Source organism: Meleagris gallopavo, chromosome 4 (assembly GCF_000146605.3).
Source record: "Meleagris gallopavo isolate NT-WF06-2002-E0010 breed Aviagen turkey brand Nicholas breeding stock chromosome 4, Turkey_5.1, whole genome shotgun sequence".
Lineage (NCBI taxonomy): Eukaryota > Metazoa > Chordata > Aves > Galliformes > Phasianidae > Meleagris > Meleagris gallopavo.
This window is the reverse complement of record NC_015014.2, coordinates 20,459,668-20,466,425: the sequence shown is the minus strand read 5'-3', so window position 1 is coordinate 20,466,425 and position 6,758 is coordinate 20,459,668.

Genomic DNA, 6,758 nt, shown 5'->3' with positions numbered 1-6,758 from the left:
CGCCCCGCGGCCCGCCCCCTTCGCCCGGCACGGGCATCTCGCTGCCGCCTCAGCGCGGTGTGCTGGAAAGGTGCGGGACGAGCCGGGTGTTCCGTGTTATTTAGGCGCTTTGTCTGCAGGGGGCGCGCGGCGAGGGAACGCGCGAGAGAGTTGTTTCCAGGGCGGTCGGAGGCGAGAGGGCGTGGGGTCACAACATCACAGGGGTCGGAAGGGACTTCTAGAGATTCCCAGCCCAGCCCCTGCTAGAGCAGATCCCTGCAGCAGGTCGCACAGGAAAGGGCCAGGCGGGTTCTGAATATCTCCAGAGACAGAGATTCCCTGAGCGCACTGTTCAGTGCTCTGTCACTCTCTTTCATCCGAGGAGGACTTCTCCTGTTTGGGTTCAGTGGGCATTCTTTTGTCCAAAGCCCCTTCTGTCTACAGAGGGCTCACTGATCTATTTTTAGAGGAGCCCTCCCACCCTGAAAGGAAGATCTCCATCCTGCTCTTCATCCCCAGTTTGATAACCTGTTTGGGCTGATCTGCCTGCTTCGCCAAGCTATTGCTGCGGCCAGAGCTTGTCATTTACTGGAACTCTCCTTGCTCCTTTTTCTGTATCTTTTTCCTCCATTTCATCCCTGTTATTACGCACCCCCCATACAGCATCCAACAGTTTGTCAATAGATCTGGCATCCCTTTCTTCTTCTGCTTTGGCAATTTCTTTCTAATATCTGAATTTGACTGTCCCACAAACAATGTGACAAAGCTGAATGCATGTGACTCTTTTTCAAGATCCAGATCTGCCCATTTTCTCGCTGTTTAGCATAATATTTCATAAAATGCAGACGGAGTTTCATCTTTGCCCCGCACCACTTGACACAGTTTAGAAACATTCCTTGGTTTTGGTATTACATTCTTTACTCCAAATAGAATTAACCTTTGATATTCAGTTATTAAACACCTCTGTGCTTGATTGTTAAGGTCCCATCCAAGACTGACGGATGGAAAGTGATCATCTGAACTTCCTGCTTGGGTATCTTGAGCTTGAATTTTCTCAGCTTTCCCTTTAGCTTTAGCTAAGGCTGTTCTCTGTTCCTCATAGGAGGATGAAATACCCAAAATTACCTGCAGATCCTGCCAATTGGGATCATGATTCTCAATTATAATTTCTAACGATTTTCCCACATTTTCTGGGTCCTCTCTATATTCTCCTGCCATTTCCTTCCAAATCTTTAAGTCCTGTGTAGAGAAGGGGACTTTAAGGAATACAGAAATGCCTTCCATTCCAACCACTTGCCTTAAGGGAGCCTGTATTACATCACCCCCTCCTTCTCCTCCTCTGCAAGTTATCCCTGATATTATACTGAAATGATCAACCTCTCCTTCACTGTCTATTTGACTGTTCACATCCTCTCCCCTGCCTCATTTACACTTTTGGAGGCCACAAATAATTCCACATCCTCTTTCTCCTTTGACATCTCCTTAAATTTCTCTCACACTTTACCAATACTGCATCTGAAGAACATTGCTTTAGCAATTTTACTATATGCCATTCCAATGTTGAAACATTTGCATCCTTTATCAACAATCTGCATTCCTTCTGACTTTTATAATCATTCCTCAATGTGAAAAATATATCCACATATGGTACCACATCCCATTTTTCCACCCCTTCTATAAAACAATATTAGTTGTAAAATAGTATTATCATTAAAAGTTCATTCCTTGATCATCCAAAGTATACATTGGCCACCACCAATTACATACATTATTAATTTTTTCTTATGAAATAGATATCCTCTAAACGTTCCCCTGCGTACCAAAATGTAAATGGCAATGCCTCAGGTATTCCTTCTACCAAGTCACAGGGACCTCCCTTTATTATTTTCAACAAATAGTGTACCAAAACTGAGCTCTTCACAATAATTTCTTAAACAATATAAATATAAAACAAGTGTAAAAACAAAACAAAGTTGTCATATTTTGTCATCACTGTAGTAATGCAGAAAGACTATACACAGAAGTAATTTCCTGCAACTGAAATACCTTAAGATACTTTTTTACAGTGTTTCTGGAACAAACATTAGCCAATTATTCACCACTCCCTGGGAAGCAAAAGAAGAATCCCTGGAAAATAACACTGTTGTTCCCATTTTGCATCGATTGTTTCTTTGTTCCAAGGAAAATGAGAAGGTATACCCTGAACTAGACGTATTTCTGCTGTCATGCAACATTCCTCTTCTAACATTGGCAATTGTCCTAGCATCAGCTATCAAAATAAATTTGAAAGAAATAATGATTACCCTAAGAATATATACATTCTTTCCCATGCCCGTATCACCTGGAACCAGACAAGTTGCTTGTGCTCAAAGCCAGAAAGCAGCTTGGATCAGAAACAGCCGGATGCTATTTCACAATATATACATTGTAGAGCTATTTAAAATTTGCATTCTCTTATTTCATCAGGAAGACAAACAAGTCCTTTATTCTTTACCCATGAATTTTCATTGCAGATGCAAATGGAGAAGGCCAAGGGAGGTGGTTTGTTTGTTTATTCAGGGAGCTGAAATCTCTCTCCTAAGAACAGATGGAGAAAAGTAGCAAAAATGTAATCTGTCTAGCTCTTCAGGACAATAATATAGACATACTCGTGCAGCGTGAGGGTTTCTTTTATTAGCTGACAGAACCTTGAAAATTGAAAATTTGACTTTGATTGAGCCTGTGCACTTGTTAGCCAGTGCTCTAGTAAAACAAAAAGGTTGAAACTCAGTATAACGTATGTCTAATTTGGTGCCACACCAAATTCCAGAGTTAGAGGGCTGAGATCCATCCATGTCCCTGAAACATCAGAGGAAAATTCTGGAGGCCTCTTCTAACATTCACTATGAGGAATTGAAGTGCCACTTTTCTACTTAAACAGCATGGCTGTTTTACCTATCCCTGCTCTGGATGGCACTGGACGTAGCCAGACACCTGCAGACTCCATGAACAAACAGTAGGGAACGAACAGCTTCTATTTGTTTCTTACAGCATGGGAATATCACTATTTTGATTCCTGCTGTCACATAAGGATAATGGGGGAAAAAATGCTGCTGAAAAGAAATATTAATGGGCACAAGTTTCAGGTGCCACAACCTGAACGAGTAAACAGAACCTACTGCATCCAGGTTTCCACTGTACCCTTAAATGAATATTTCACAATGATATTAACATTAAACTGGAGAAAAAAATCAATTTTCTTAGTGAGCTGCTCAAAGAACCTTTTTCTCTGCCTAGCAAGTGTGGAGGAAATGCATCTGGTAATCTGACATCCTCTTCTTAGTGACAAAGCTGCCAACTCCTGGAGTGAATGTGTTCAAGTGCTTTCTTTCAATTTATCTTGCATTCCTATCAAAGGACAGCTAGCTGCTTCCTACAAAAACTGTTGACTTACTTAAAGCAGAAATAAATTACCATCCTTGCCAAGTGGCCTTTGCCTTGTAAAAAAAAAAACGAAGATACAGCTGTTATAAACCACTGATCATTTATCTACTGATAAATTAGTTTAAAATTAATTCCATCATTTCATTTTGTTGTAAGCTCTGTACCCCATGAGAACACAGAGTTCTACTGCCCCACTCCAAGCAGTGAGCCTGCTTTTTTCTTTCAGGCAGTGGAACCATACTTTAACATGGGTATGGCGGCGTCATTCCATCAGTGGCTCAGAGAGTGGCACTCATGTTAACGATTTTCCATGGTTTCATTTTCTGAAGGCCTATTTTATGTGCAAAGACTACACACAGCCATATTTTCTAACGTAACATCGTCCAGGAGAAAGTGCAAACCACGAGAAAGAAAAATCCTGTGAAGATATATCAGCATCGTTAAACTCAGAAGAAAACTTTTTCCATATACCCTCATACTTTGACTTATTTCATGAAGTGTAATACATACAAAGAAGTGCAGAAGTTGAAATTAAATACTCCAAATTTATCTAAATCAGATGCTCCAAATGAATCAAAAAACTGCAGAGCCTTTTAATTTTTTGGATGCACTTACTTTATCCTATTTGATTACCAGTCCCTGTAGAGTTTGGCTCTGTGAAGTGTAACTGCAAACCTGGTTTCCAGGATCATGTAAATCCTATTGAAGTGTCTGGACATCATCATCTCCTTCAGCACTGCTAAGTTATTGTACATATTATTGGCTGCTGGTGGGTCAGATCTAGCAAGAAGTATCTTTTTGTCTGTCTCCTGTCACTTGAGTTGGCAGCTTCAGAATATCAAACAGTAAGTTTCTGTATTCTATTGGAAATAAATATGGTACTTATCCATACTACCTTCTATCTCCTACCACTCTGCTATTCTGCAATGGCAGGTAGCTACTAAACCACTTGGGAATTCCGCTCTCTTTAATTTGTCTTATGACTGCAGGCAGGTCAGACTTTCTTTCCACCACTTTATTTGCTATAACTTACTGTAAAAATTGATACGCTGTATACACAAAGGAGTCAGATAGTTTCAGCTTCAATTTGTATCCTGGAACCTACCTGGAATTTTATCCTCTGCCATGTTGGTTGCTGTGCTAATCCTTGTTACACAGAAACTACAGATAAGCCTTAGAGGTACCTTGCTTTTACGTAGCTTTTATGCCTAGCAGCCTGTATTCACACAGCTGCAGTGAATTGCGTGCAAGCTCCAGGAAGGATCGAGATGCAGGAGCACTGTGCACTTCAGCTCAGCACTGAGGTGTATCCCACTTCAATCAATTTAAATTCCATAAATCAGAGATTATGGTTGCTAGGAGCTCAGTGATACAGTTACAATTATAAACCTTTAAAAATCCTAAATCTAGCTTTCTGTTACAAAGTATGGGTAAATGCGGGTACCCAAAGAATAATGTTAAAGAAGCTAGAAGAAACAAAGCTGATTCTTGCTGAAATAGCCAGCAAAGACAACTGCAGCCAAAGAAAAGCACCCATCTGCCCAGGACTGCCAGTCAAGCGGCCTTTCCCAGAAGCAAGTACTTCAATCAGCCCAGCCTTTTTCCTCACAATCATTGCAAGGTAGGCCCAAGGCCACGCTCTTCTCTTTTTTCCACTTGTGGAGTTCTATTTTGAGAAAATTGTTACATCATCCTTGGCGCAAACAGCTCCTATCCCAGCTGCACCTGTCACAGGGCTCCAGAGTCAAACTCCTGTCTTACCACAATTCCCAGTCTAGTAAGTGACACTAAGTTAAACTCAGACCCACTTCAAAGCCTAAAACCCAGAAATATTTTTCAGCTTCTCTGTGCAAAGGTTAACAATCCCAAACCAGCCCTGTTTACAGCACAGGTCACAAAAAAGGGGTATGTAGGGCAGTTCAGCTGCTAGCCCACAGATGGCACAGACTCTTTGGCAGCCCTTCGGCATTCCACCTGGCTCTCTTTCCAAAACGCCCGGGCTTCACATAGCTCCTCTATTACTTAGCTGTCAGCTTTGCACATGTGTCTCACACAACAGAGAGTGTCTATGCTGAGGTAGAGCCTGAATCTTTAATGCCAGCTTAAAAAAAAAAATAAAATGGAGAAATTTCCTCCAGTTTGCAGTGATGACATGAATAAACGATGGGCAGACTTCCACAGGTGCTCAGCATCCAGCATTTTTTCATCTCAATATACACAAAGCATTCAGGTTGGAGCATTTATCCTCACATGTATGATTTCGTCTCCTGGGATGTTATGGCTGAAACTGTTTGTACTGAAACTGTTTTTAATACCTCTCTAGCAAGCAATATATAAAGCATTTTTCAGCAGGGATGCCTTGGTGCTTGTTCCTGCACTTCATGCAACAAAAACACCTAAGCACATACTTAAAGCTCAGCTCTTCATCAGTAAAGAAGAATCAGAAGGCAACTGAGCATTGGTCTTCCTTTTGTGACTTGATCAGGATCTGTGCTCAGCTGACAAGTGCTGAGCTAATGTTACCACTGTGTTAACATGGGAGAAATTTTGTGCGTGTTGGTGTGGTTCTACGCATCAAGCACAGGAGGAGATGCACACAGCACCTATAGAGAGTGAAAATGCTAAAAAAGACAAGTCAGTAGAGACAAGAGAATCTGCAGCATGAACCAAAGGAACATGCTGTGAGGATGGCACCTCCCACCACCGGCCACCATGACCTGAGGCCTGGCAGCCTGCCTTTTTTCCCTGCTTCTTTTTCAAATGCACGTATGTTTGCACACAGCTTCGAGCACTTTGCTATCTCTAAGTAAAATTATAACTTGAAATTCTACTGTTCTTCTCTGTTCATGACAATTCTGTAAGGAAGGACAAAACGTGCTGCTACCCAGTCAATTAACTTCCCCTTTCATCTTTTTGCTTAAGTGCTATTACTGTTTGTGCTTCCCAGATGACACACGAATACGGGTCTGTGCCTTCCTGCCGCATGAAAGATGCACGCAGTGCTGCCGCCTCCTGGTCCCACAGCAAGAGCAGCTGGATAGAAGTCAGCTTCAGCTTAATTCGAACATTTCAAAATGGCACAGTGGATTTTTTAGAGACCTTTAATGAATTTATGATACATACGTTTTATATATATATAATTTTCTAATCAATCGTAGGTGCATTTCATGGAATAAAATGAAAAAAAAATCTGACAAATTGAATGGTTATTTGAAACAGAATAGACGGTTTTATCAAATGTGTGTGCATACTTAAATCTCTCATAAAGTTATATACTGTATGGGTAAGGGAGACTTATTCTAGCCATATATGACACATATTTAAAATACATGTGACATAATTCATAGGCAGTATTT